Raw genomic sequence first — 12,442 nt, forward strand, 5'->3', positions numbered from 1 at the left:
CCATGCGAAAAAAGGCCGCCAGCAGGCAGGCAGGCAAAGAAAAATAGAAAATGGTGTCACATAAACTAATACAAACAAGAATATCATTATTAATACGAAATAGAGGTTGCGACTTCAGTGAGTCAGTGAGTCAGTCAAGTGTCAAGTCGTCGGCGGAATAGCGCGAGCTCCAGTGTGGGAGCAAACCCATTCCTAAACAATATCATTATTGATGACATTAATATACTGAATGAATGGCAAAGGCCATGTGAATACGGATAATACGGATAAGCAGATCAGTACTTTCTTGACACAAATTAAAAAACGCAAAATAATCGTAATCGGTAATCTAAACGATTGCTCGATCGTTAAGTTATCAAACGAGTACTCGATTATTCGGTATAATCGTTTCAGCCCTAGTTTAGATGCTAAACCCGCAATCTAAATTCGACGGAAACAAAGCCTCGCAGCAAGGCCGGCTATGCATGCTAATCGCAAGTCTCCGGCTCCTACATGTAGATCCTAGTATAGGCTATACACTATACAGTATACAGTATACAAGGATCATCCAGGACTAGTCGACTGCCAACAACATTTTTCCAGGCTGCACAGACACTGACGTCAGTGCTCATGCTCAGTGAACCAGTACAGTGCCAAGTAAGTGCCAACCCAGCAGCCACGACGAAAAACCCTCTTCGATCGACAGGCCGGGGGGCCGGGGGGAGGGGGGGGGGGACGCGATTTCACTTTCTGGCACTTGATCAAGTGAAGTAAACGAGCGCTCTGCTTTGGTGCAAAAAAACTTTAAAAAAGAGTTGATCAGTGATCAGTGATGCTTGTGGCTCAATGTAGCTGAACCATCGGACCTTATTCGTCAGCTTGGGTCACGTGATCCATCCAGCTGCCGCGTGCGGCAAACAGCACGAATAGCGCTAACTCCGGCCTGCGCGCGGGCGTTTGCTGCGACTAGCGCGCTAGCGCTCGTGACATACACAAACGCGCTAGCCAGAACTAGAATGCTTTGACTTTGATGGCTTTCAGCTTCTATTTTTTGAAAAGTAGCGCGCTCAGACCAGCTCGCTCACTTGTTTCCTCTTCCATTTTTTAGGGCAATTGTTTGGTTTGATAGACGAAGCTTTACCCTCCTGGAAAAAGATCATGGTTGCAGTTGCTAGACAGACCAGGTACTATTAGAGCCGCTAATGGACGACGAGCTATTTTCCGCTATCCGGAGCTCGTGCTCAAGCATTTGAGCCTGATGGACGAGACTCCTGGGGTAAAGGATGCAGAGAATGAGGAGAAAACACTCGTATGGGCGCACTGAGAAGCGGTAAGTTGTAGGAAAAATCGTAAGCAGTAACTAGCTTGTTATTTTTTATTGCTGCAAGTAGTAGGGGTGCCGAACATCCTCAATACCAGAGTACTAAGAGATAATTTGTTCCCAGAAACTCACAAAAGAAAGAGGTGAAGAGCGGCTGCGCGTTTTCTATTACCAAATAGAAGCCATTTCACCATCTCATTTTGCTTCCTCTATATCACACATGCCTACTTATTTCCTATAGTATTCTGTTTGGGTAGATGATGCTCGGTCTTGCCGCTAAACCTGCGAGCCATGGTCGGGGGAGGTAGGCTCAATTCATCAGCATGCTGCTCCGGCTCCCTTCTGCATTGCCCCGTTCTTCCCCTTGGTTATGTTTTCTCTTTACGTTCTCTGTTGAACTGTGCACTTCAGCGTAAAAAAATAAAAATAAACACATCAACAGCATCGAATACCGTACTGGCAATATATGTTGCCGCGTAACGCGGGGGGGGGGGGGGGGGGGGGGGGTGCGGCGTAACGCGCGACCAGGCTAGTGCGACAAATTTTCGTTGCGTTCGTGACGCGCGTCCGGCGGGGTGCGGCGATCTTTTCATTGCAGTTTGCACTGCAAAGCCTGAAAACTGTGAAAGCACGTGTACCGCGTGGCAAAAAAAGGACTGCGGCAATATAGAAACCTGTGTAACGGCTCCTGTGCGACTTTGCATGTAACGCCCTGCGTGCGGTAAACATGTGCCAATGTAACGCTTCATGGCCTCACTGCGACCATATATATTGCCAGTACGGTATGATCAACAGCGTCGAATATGGAGCCCGGGAACGGGAGCGAAACCGTACTACCGTGAAAATCGGGAGCCAACAGAAGGGTTTCATCTCTTCAGCTTTTTTTATATACCGTAGGCGGCACCTGACAAAACAGCTGAATTTGAGTGTCAACTGGCAAGGAATGCGCACCATGCCAACTTTGTGTATCTGAGCATTGCAAACAAGGCGTTGAAACTGAGTTGAATTTTAGCAGGCTTGAATTTCATATCAGGGAGGTTTAGTCGCAAATAATTGAGTTAAATCCGTGTATACTTTACGTGCGTTTTATTGACCCGCAGACTCACATTATCTGACTGGTCAAGAACAGGGTGTGGGAGCTCACCCACACCAAATTGGCCATAGCGTAAGTCGGAAATTCAGAATGGAGCGCTTTGTGCAAGCTGTGAGAAATTTACGGAGAACAAAATAAAACTCCATTCACGGATTCGTCTTCTCTTTCGATTCGTTTGTTATGGCACGCAGAATTTGCTTTTGAAGTCTTTCCTGTCGTTCTTCATTCGAGGCCTCACAGAGAAAGGGGCGGTAATCGGATACTTTGAAGAAAGTAGAGTAGAAAGTACTAGAAACCCTTACTCTAACTGTGGTGAATACATACCACAGACTCAGTAATGCATACTGTGCAGTGCGCACATTAGATACACGTAGGTAATGCCTGGCAGGTTGGGCAGCCGTAGTGTATGCGTATGTTCTGCAGTTATTGAACTTGTGATCTTTTGTATTCCTTGATTACATGTTTTTTTGTAACTTGTAAGTTAGTTCAACATCAGATAAACTCAAGTCCGGTTGTGTTATGTGCTGATGTTTGCTTTTGTATGGAATCAAGCAAGAGTACGAGTGTGAGATTGCCTAATCACAGCCCGCCGCGCAAAGCGTGAAGGGCTGTGATGTAGGCTGATCGAACACGAGTAAGAGTGTTTTGATTACATTTCTGACATGCACCCACGCTTGAAACTCGTATCGAACTTGTGAAATACTTCGCGAAGGGCTGTGATTGGCTGATAGAACATGAACACGACTGTTTTGATTCGATTTCTGACGAGAACACGCACTTCGATCTTACTATCGCGCTTGAAAGCACGACTCTCAACCTTCTCGAGCCCGAGTCGAGTAAAAAAAACCGAGCTTGATAAATCAAAGCCCTGGTGGAGCGGGCTTTGATCATAAAATCAAAGCCCGTTTGGGCCGCGTGCTTTGATGGGAAAATCAAAGCCCGCTCCACTAAATATGGAGTTCTACTTCTTTTAGCACGCTTTGATCGCCTCATCTACAATGTAGGCCCAGCTAGGTGCAATGTGATTGGTCATCTCCGTGCCTACAGTCTTGTGATAAGTCAGAAGGGTAGAAACAAAGCAGTAGCGAACGGATTTTTGTGCTAACGAGCGAGCTATCGAGTACTCTTTTTAACTGTTTTTATAGGTCCCTCAAGCCAGTGAATGTTTTTAAAGTTTAAACAAGAATATATTTATATACTCTTAGTATGTATGAAGGAAGACTGCAGTAATTTAGTTTAACTCCTGGAATGGCAGTTGAAGCTGCAAGTAAGTGCAAGACAATAAAAAAGTACTGTTGCAGGTCAATAACTACAGGTATTGTACTGGTCGAGTCAATGCAACTTGCACTCAATAGTAGAATTGTTCAATACCGGCAGCAGGGGCGTCGGAAGGTATTTTAGTGTGGTACGGCCAGCCATCTGAAGTACAATTTACTTGTGTGGGAGGGGTGGCTGAGCCAAAAAAATTGAAAATTTATAGCCCAGATGACTGTTTTTATGAATTCACGGGGTACCTGTGGCAAAAAGTGGTACGGTCAATACCATAGCAGGGCATGCGCTAAGGATAAAATGAGGTCTGATACAATGTCCTGCCAGTTGCAAAAATGGCCGGACATGTCCGGACATGCAAATTTTCACATCAAATCACACAATGTTCAGTGTAGAATTAATACCATCGAAATGTTATCACGATGTGAAAAGAGCATTATTAAAATTGTTGTTACTGTTTTACCACTGCAAGCTTTGGCTGCTGCTGCGTCGTCAAGTTTGCACAAGGCTCGAGCGATTGGCGCATACTCTATTGGGTTTCCGCTTGACTGCTCCTTGCCAAACAATGCCATGGCACGGCGATGCATTTCAGAAGCAGCATGATCTTTGAAGGCTGACGTTTTCAGGTTCCTTGAGCCAACGACGAAGGAGTCAGAAAAATTCTTGCTGCTGCGAATTTTATCAACTAAACGGGAACACATCTTACACTTCAAATTTTCGACAACGCTACGATCTGAGGGACTGCGCTCATAGCTCAGCCAAACAGAAGTTGAAAGCTCCCTATCATACTTGGCGACCCACTTGTCACAAGTGGTCGTCTTGACTCCTCTGGGCTTCTTTCCAAGAGGAGCACCCGCATCAGCGGTGCTTGGCTTACTCTTGCCAGACGACATCACTAATGACTAGTACTATGAGACAAAGGATTGACGTGCCTTTCTTTTTTGTACTTTGCAAAAAAGTGCGCGGACACTTTGTCCGGGTGTGTACAAAATATCCGGAAACTGACCGTAAACGGTCGGACATTTTCCCATGTCCAACCGTTATTTCGCGCCCTGCCATAGTGACTGTATCGTGTCAGACGCCCCTGACCCGCAGTGTCTGTAGTCTGCGCTTGTGCACTTTCCAGACATGCATCGATCACGTATATTCGCATACCCCTAACGATCTAGGCAATATGGGTTGCATAGCTTCAGGAATAAAGCTATTTTTACATGATTTTGCCGGGAAAGTTATGAGAATGGAAGTTCTCATGACAACGCTTAGATACAAGCTCCTATTTATTGTTGATGGAGTCACTTTATCGGACAGGATGTGACCGGACCAGGTGTGTTCTCTAGGATAGCGAGGCCCGGCATCATCGTGATAGAGTCCAATATCTGCTTTGCTGATATGCGCAGAGAGCTCATTGGACAATTCATGTAGAAATTACAAGTATGCACCGACCAATTCTCAGGTCTCCGCACAGTCGTAACATCCCATGGTGACATCGCAGTTTGAGTCTTTGTTTCTTTTCACTCATGGGTGTTCAGTTGCGGTTTTCTCACTTTCGCTCATCAGAAGTTGTATGTATTGTTGCCTGCTTCCACTTGCTTGGGCTGCGTGTCTATGCACAGGTGCGTGTGGACACAGGTGTCAAAGATGGTGCCACCATCAGCACGTTCTACAACCCGATAATCTCAAAGGTGTGTGCATTATGAAGTGACCTTATTGCTGTCCAATGCCCTTCTCTATTCACGTGTTCACCTGTTTATTTGTAGTCGACATTCGGTTGCTTATGTCGTCAACTTGATGCGACGTTTCTATGTCTAGCTTATGGGACGAACTATTCTCCTCAAAGCGACCGCGCCACACAACAAAATGCCAATTTGTTTGTTTTATAGACAGTATAATTTAGTTCCTTCTCTGAGGAGACGACGAGACAACTGACACCGAGACCAGACAAGACAAGGGAATATATTGTGAAGACGTGAGGAAGAGTGCGGTGGTGGACGCGAAATTGGTGCCTGTGCGTAATAAAGCCAGTCCCGAACGGGAAGGGAGACAAAGACGGCAGACGATCAAATACGACGGAGACAAGACCAAATACGACAAAGACAAGACGGCAACCAGACGAGTACAACGTAGACAGGACAAGAAAATGCGCATACAACGGGGACAAGACGAGAAAGAGTGCATACGGAGGGGACAGAAGACGGTGCAGCCTCATGTACAAAGCATTCAAAGACAACGCAGCAGCGTGCACCACCTTTTCAGCAGCATGTACAACAAAGAGACACAAACGCAACAGCAGATACGACAAAGAGACAAAAATGCAGCAGCATGTACGACAAAGAGCTACATGTGCAGCCGCATGTACAATGAAGAGCTACAAGCGCAGCCGCATGTACAACAGTCATGTAGTAGCTGGCCCCGGAGGCAATCACTCACAAAACGCTCACTCAGTTAGTTTACCAATTGTAAATAGGAAACACTCAAAAGTCACATACACACTGCAAAGAAAGTAAAAGAAGACAAGAAAAGAAAGAGAAAGCAGGGGAACATAAACTCCACAACAGGCAGCCATGTTTACCTGGCAGCGAGGGCGACGTAACTGTGGGCCGGTGGTCAAAATAATACCATGCAGCGTACAAGCCTGGGCCATAAGGACCCGCGAGGCATTGTATGCATATACTAGCCTGGGCCATGGCAACCTGTGACGTGTAGCCTATGTCTCGTACTTGTGTATGCCATGGCAGCCCGTGAGGAATAATTCAGGGAAAGAGGGGGCAGTTACAGGGAATGTCAGGGAATGTTACAGGGACAGCCCCCCCCCCCTCCCCTGATATCACGCCACCTTACTCATCTTTCGACTTTTGTGGGGTTTTTTCAGTTCACACAACAAAAATGCGGCTACAAATCAATCGTTCCTGGTGCTCACTGCCCCCATACGATGGATTTTGTGTAACCAGGCAGTAAGGGAACATGGAGAAATGGGTTGACCCACCCCCACTGAAAGTTTCCTGGCTAGAACCCTGCCTATACTGTACACGCTCTCACTCACAATCGGGCGTATACACATACACTCACACCAGTGGACTCGGATGGAGAGCCAAGGATAAATTTATAGAAAGAAAAAGGACCAGCGGCGCCATTGCTGGTGTTGCCGTCCTGACGTAGTGCTTCCGACAGAGAATGCACTTGCTCCTGTGCTCTTTGACTGCTGCATTGCCTTTGACTACCCAGTATTCACCAGCGAGCAGTGATAGGGGGTGGTTCGTACCGACGGCATGATTGGCGTTTGCGTCGGCTGCTGCGATGATTAGCCTTGTTGTTCTGTGACTTCTCGGTAAAATTACTGGTGTCCGAATGCCGGTTGGTAGATGGTGTGCAGTGCGAAGTCTCCCATTAACCTTTAGAACACCAGCGCCACTAGTTGCGTCTAGTACTGGTTGAAGCTTTTGTAGCGGTGAGGATGCTGAGAGGCCCTTGCCTCCTGTGACATCTGCAAACGTTCTGCCATAAACCTCTCGCTGAGCCAAGCTGATCCATACACACTTAGCACTCCATAGCTCGGACACTGTCAACTCTGGCACGGAGACGTTTCTCCCAGTTGGTAAAGTTATGGACTTGGTCGCAATCTCAGGACTGGCGGCTTGCGTGCTGCGTCGCCTAGCATTGTTGACGAATCGTCGGCACCATGTGGTTATCCGTACGAGGTGATCCCAGAAGGAGAAATGGTCTGGATGAAGACGGCTTGTGGGCAGCTCTTGCGTAGTGGCCACCATCGTGATCTCTCGTTTCAATTGACCTGGAAGCTCTGCTGGTAGCACAATGTACTTACTGGGCCATGTGGAGGTGGGCTTGGACAAGAAGGCTGGACCTGTCCACCATGTTGCATCACCGGCCAGCTGTGTCGCACCAACACCTCGACTTGGCGTATCAGCAGGGTTGAGTGTGGTGCTGACGTGACACCATTGACTTACATTACTGAACTCTTGGATCTCCGAGATGCGGTTTCCGACTTCGATCTTGAATTTCCTGCTGGGCGATCTTACCCAGTACAACACATTCATCGAGTCAGTGTAGAAGTACTGCCGTGATACAGGAACATCAAGTGCCTCACCCACTGAGCAGCTCAACCGAGTGCCTAGCACTGCACCTTGCAGTTCCAGCATGGGGTGGTCTTGCGCTTGATAGGTGTTGGTCTTGCCTTGGCGAGCGCTAATGTCACCTTTGCAGTCCCGTCATCACGCTCTTGTCGGGCGTACGTCACGGCGGCGTAAGCTGATGCAGACGCGTCTGTGAAAGTGTGGAGTGCAGAGGCTGATCTGAACTGATCTCGGTGAAGCATCGGCTTGCCTTCACATCTCTCAGACTTGGGAACTCTGAGATCCATTGCTTCCACTCTGATGCTTGACCACTGTCCAGAGGATTATCCCAGTCTGTTCCACGGATGCAGGTGGTTTGGAAGAGAACGCGACTGCGGATGGTGAATGGACACAGCTGTCCTCTGGGATCAAACGGTCGGCACATATGACTGAGCACTCCTCGCCGTGTGAACTGGACGTTGCTCAGTTCTGGATAGATGAATGTGAACTGGTCATCATCTGGCTCCAAGGCGACTCCAAGAGCCTTGTGAGGAAGAGGTGGCAGTTCACTGCTGGCTTTGGTCATCATCTTGTTGCTGGCTCGATCTTCCGGTGGGATGGAATCCAACACCGCTTCCGTATTGCTCATCCACTTCCGCAAGTGAAAACCACCACGCTGTGAAACTTGTTGAAGATCACGCCGAGCGACGATTGCAGATTGTACTGACGGTAGCGACATCAGCAAGTCGTCCACGTAGAAGTTGTCATCAATGGCCTTTGCTACCTCAGCGCCAGCCTCGCCACTGAATTTCTCTGCCGTTGCTTTCAGTGCTCTTCCTGCGAGGTAAGGTGATGCACGCATGCCGAATACAACCCGGCAGAACTCAAAGAACACCACTGGGTCCTGTGGTGACTCACTCCACATGAACCGATGGTACTTGCAATCCGTCTCGCACAGCTCGACTTGTAAGAACATCTCAGAGATATCTGCGGCGAGTGCGATCGGCTGATGACAGAAGCGGAATAAAACTTTCACGAAGTCACTCTCTGTGTTGCCACACCTGCCGACATGTCAGTAGCCTGCTGATTTTGGAGGCATATCCCGACCCGCCGACAATTGACCTTTTCCGAGGGCCTGCCGACAGACATGAAAATGTCCCATTTTGTCGTTGTGCTTCGTTTAGAACTAAATTAGAAGTCATGATCCAGATTTTTGCTTTTACTGGTCATCATGTTTGTTTCCATTGCTCTCTCATCTCCTAATAAGGTGCTACTTGAAGTGAAATCATTATTCTGTCTCGGGAAAAATCTGAAAACTCAACCTGAGTTTCACGCAGAACCGTGATTTTTAACAGTGCGCTTTGTGTGCATGTGTATACTGGGGTTATTATTATGGGGGGGTCTGGAGCAAAGCCCCCAGATGATGCATTTTATTTTTTCACCCTACTGATATTTGACCAAAATGATGTGGCAACACTGCACTCTGCAACTTCGGACCGGTGTGCATGAGATTGTTGATGCACTCTCCGTGCACCTTGACTGAGCCATCAAACACCACGCGAACTTTTGTTGTGGCCTGTCTTCTCTGATTACTGGGAAATGAGGCAGAATCCACTGGTCGACACCAGCAGCCTGAACTGCGGACGTTGATACTGTGTGAATGTAGCCCTTCTTCAGGTAGGTCTGAAGCACTTCTGAGTAGCGCAGCTGTACAGTAGGATTTTTCTGGAACAGACGGTGTAGCGAGCAGAGTCGCTTCCTGGCGTACTGTTCCGATCTCTGCTGAATGTTTGGCTTGCTACCTTCGCCTCGCCATGGGATGCCGACAACGAACCGTGTGCCGTTGTGGTGGAGACTTTGCACGGTCATTGCGTCAGCCTCACGCTCATCTGGAGTCAGGTAGGATGATGTGCTCCTGGCCTGCATGCCAACGCTCTCGAGGTCCCAGAACTTGTTGACGGTGTTTATCAGTGTACTGTCACTCACAGCCAGTAGTGATTGTTCCGCCATCTCTGATGCGCTGTCAGTCGGACCTTCGCCGAACAGTACCCAGCCCAACTGTATCTTCCTGGCAATTGGACCTCCCTCACTGCGGAATCGCTCGGCAAGTGAAATGTGCAGTTGTTCCGGATTAAGACCAATCAATAGATCCACTCTGGACTCGTTGCTTGCAGGTACGACGTCACTGAGATGCGGCCAGCGTTTCAGTTCCTCTGTCCAGTCGAAGGCTGGGACGGGACGCATGATGCGCGGAAGCGTTCACACTCTGACGGTCGTTGATGACTGACCATCAGCGTGGCATAGTTCAGCTGATGTATAATGCTCCAGACGGAGCTTCTCGCCCCCAGAACAGCGGTATCCAGCGGGACGTTGGCTTTTGTCGTCTGTAGCCCGAGCTGGCTGACAATCTCTCCTCGAACTTTGGCTTCGTGGCCATTATCTGTCACCGCCACTGGATCAAAACAGCGTATCTATCCTGGCGTGATCGCCTACACTTGATCCAACCGACTAGGCTCACACAACTCAGTTTGGTGGTATTTACATTGCAGGAAAATATACGATACAGGTGAAAACAAGAGAGAAAGAAAACTACCCGCCCATCACGGAAGGAACAACAACTACTAGTACCCAGAAAAGGAAAATATCGAAGAAACAACCAGCGAAAGCCGAAACGCTCTCATCAGCAGAACGTGCACGTACACGTGCGCCTACAAAGCACCCACAGCAGCGCAAACGAAGCCAAAAAAGTACTACACTAATCTACATGCATCAATTAAGGAATCCAAAAAGCAACCGAAAAAGTAGCCAGATCTGCAGAAGGATACGCGACTGAGTCGAGTCCGCGTAGCCTCATGACGTCAACCAACCAAAAGCACAGAAAATCTGTGCCAAATAAACAATAAATAAACTGAACGCAAATTCAAACAACAAACTCGTAAGCTAACGATAAACTAGTTACACTGAGACAATTTGACGGGCACAAATTACAACAAAATCTCATGCAATAAGTCCTTTCACTTTGACTACTGCTCGTTGTGTGACAACTACCATCATCAGTGTGCACATTGCGCCTAGTTTGGTGCATGGCTGGTGGAATCCGACATAGCGGCTGATGCATTGAGCACGTCAGGTAACACCTAACGCATTGAAAATGACACAACTATGACTTGGTTCGATTGCAACAAACCTAATGGTAGTGGTACCGAAACATTCGGGTAACCGGAGTAAGTGCCAATTGATGTTTTTGGCTCCAGTCAGTCAAGTGATTCAATTGCAATAAAATTATATACGTACGGTGGAACTCACTTAGTACGTACCCGGGTACGACATACACCTGCATAGTACGGTCCTCTTTTGTCGCACGGATTTTCCTCCCATAAGCGCATACTCAGATGTGTACGGATAAGACTGCTTCCTTCTGTTCATGTGATTCATTGTCGCTGTGTTACTGTATGCAGATCTCACTCAGCTCTGCTCTCCGAGCATTCTGCTTCCAACACGCCATGACTTCCCGAAAGGTATGTATGGTGGCTAATAATGTGAGAGTCTTTACAGATTCCAGTGCTCTCATGCCTTTTGCAAGTTCCTTTTGTAAGTCAAATGGAACATGGTTTGTGATCAATACTTCACCAGTAGTGGTGCGAGAATATTCGGGTGTCAAATTGTTCGGAATTGATGTATGATAACGGAGAATATACCAACATGTGAATCACTTGGAGATATGGTTTGCCAGGTTCTGCTCACACTCACTAGGCTAGACCCTCTTGAATATTGTACAACAGTTCTGGCCCAGGAGTAGTAAAGGGCACCGGGCAAGCTATGTCGGGACCTGCTGTAAAGTCCGCCACACACGAGCTGTACGTCTTATCGGATGGGATATACCCCTGATATTGCTGATAACGAATGGCCCAGTTTCATTGTACTGCTGTCCGCGATATTATATCCTTAGTGGCATTGTTAACTTCTCATTGCTTGTGGGGACGCATGGATCATACGGCCATCCAACACCTGCCAATCGGAACCCACCAACAACGCTGTCAGTTGGGTTGGACCACAATCGGTTGGTTTTTGAGTCCAAGATGCCGCCTAGGTAGCACACAGCATTGCTAATCTGATTTGAAATTAGCTGCGCAAATCCTGGCATACTGCCCGTAAATGCATCTAACTCCCAGGGTGCTTATGAGTTTTTAGGTCTATGTGGTACTTGTGTTGCATTGGCAGTCACTGTTCCGTTCTGTATTTTCTGGTGTATGTGTCGTTGAATCTCCACAGAAAATGTGCTCACGCATTAGAAGGAGGTGAAAGATGCACCTGCAGGAGAATACATGCTGAAGAGAAGGCAGAAACATGCCCGGATCCACCAGAACTAGTGCTGGCAAGTCAACAGAGGCGAGTACTGATAATGTTCCAGATTGTGGTAGGATCACATAAGCAAAATTGACACTGGGAGGCACGACGGTGGGTCAGCTCATGGCCAGCGTCAATTCCAGTGGATATCACGTGCATCCAGTTCTAGTACTATAGTATGACTGCTACAAAGTAGTGCGGCCCAAATAGAACTCGGGTCAGGTGCCGAAGAACTGGAGGGGGGGGGGGGGGGGGACATGTGTCGATGAATGGTAATCCCGGAAATCATGCTGGTGTATCGAGGGCATTGGCCAATGAAGTGCTGGATTGATGGTGGACGACTGTACTGCAATCTTAGCTGGTCCC

General features: G+C 47.9%; 1 long non-coding RNA gene across 1 annotated transcript; it reads left to right on the forward strand.

The window, feature by feature from the left end:
• The first annotated feature begins 1,125 nt into the window (after window positions 1–1,125).
• On the forward strand, window positions 1,126–12,323 carry LOC135828457 (uncharacterized). The gene is made up of 4 exons (XR_010555673.1): window positions 1,126–1,309; window positions 5,276–5,344; window positions 11,188–11,247; window positions 12,002–12,323. It is a non-coding gene; the product is annotated as an uncharacterized LOC135828457 (long non-coding RNA).
• The last annotated feature ends 119 nt before the right edge of the window (window positions 12,324–12,442 follow it).

The sequence above is a fragment of the Sycon ciliatum genome, chromosome 12 (assembly GCF_964019385.1).
Source record: "Sycon ciliatum chromosome 12, ocSycCili1.1, whole genome shotgun sequence".
Classification (NCBI taxonomy): domain Eukaryota; kingdom Metazoa; phylum Porifera; class Calcarea; order Leucosolenida; family Sycettidae; genus Sycon; species Sycon ciliatum.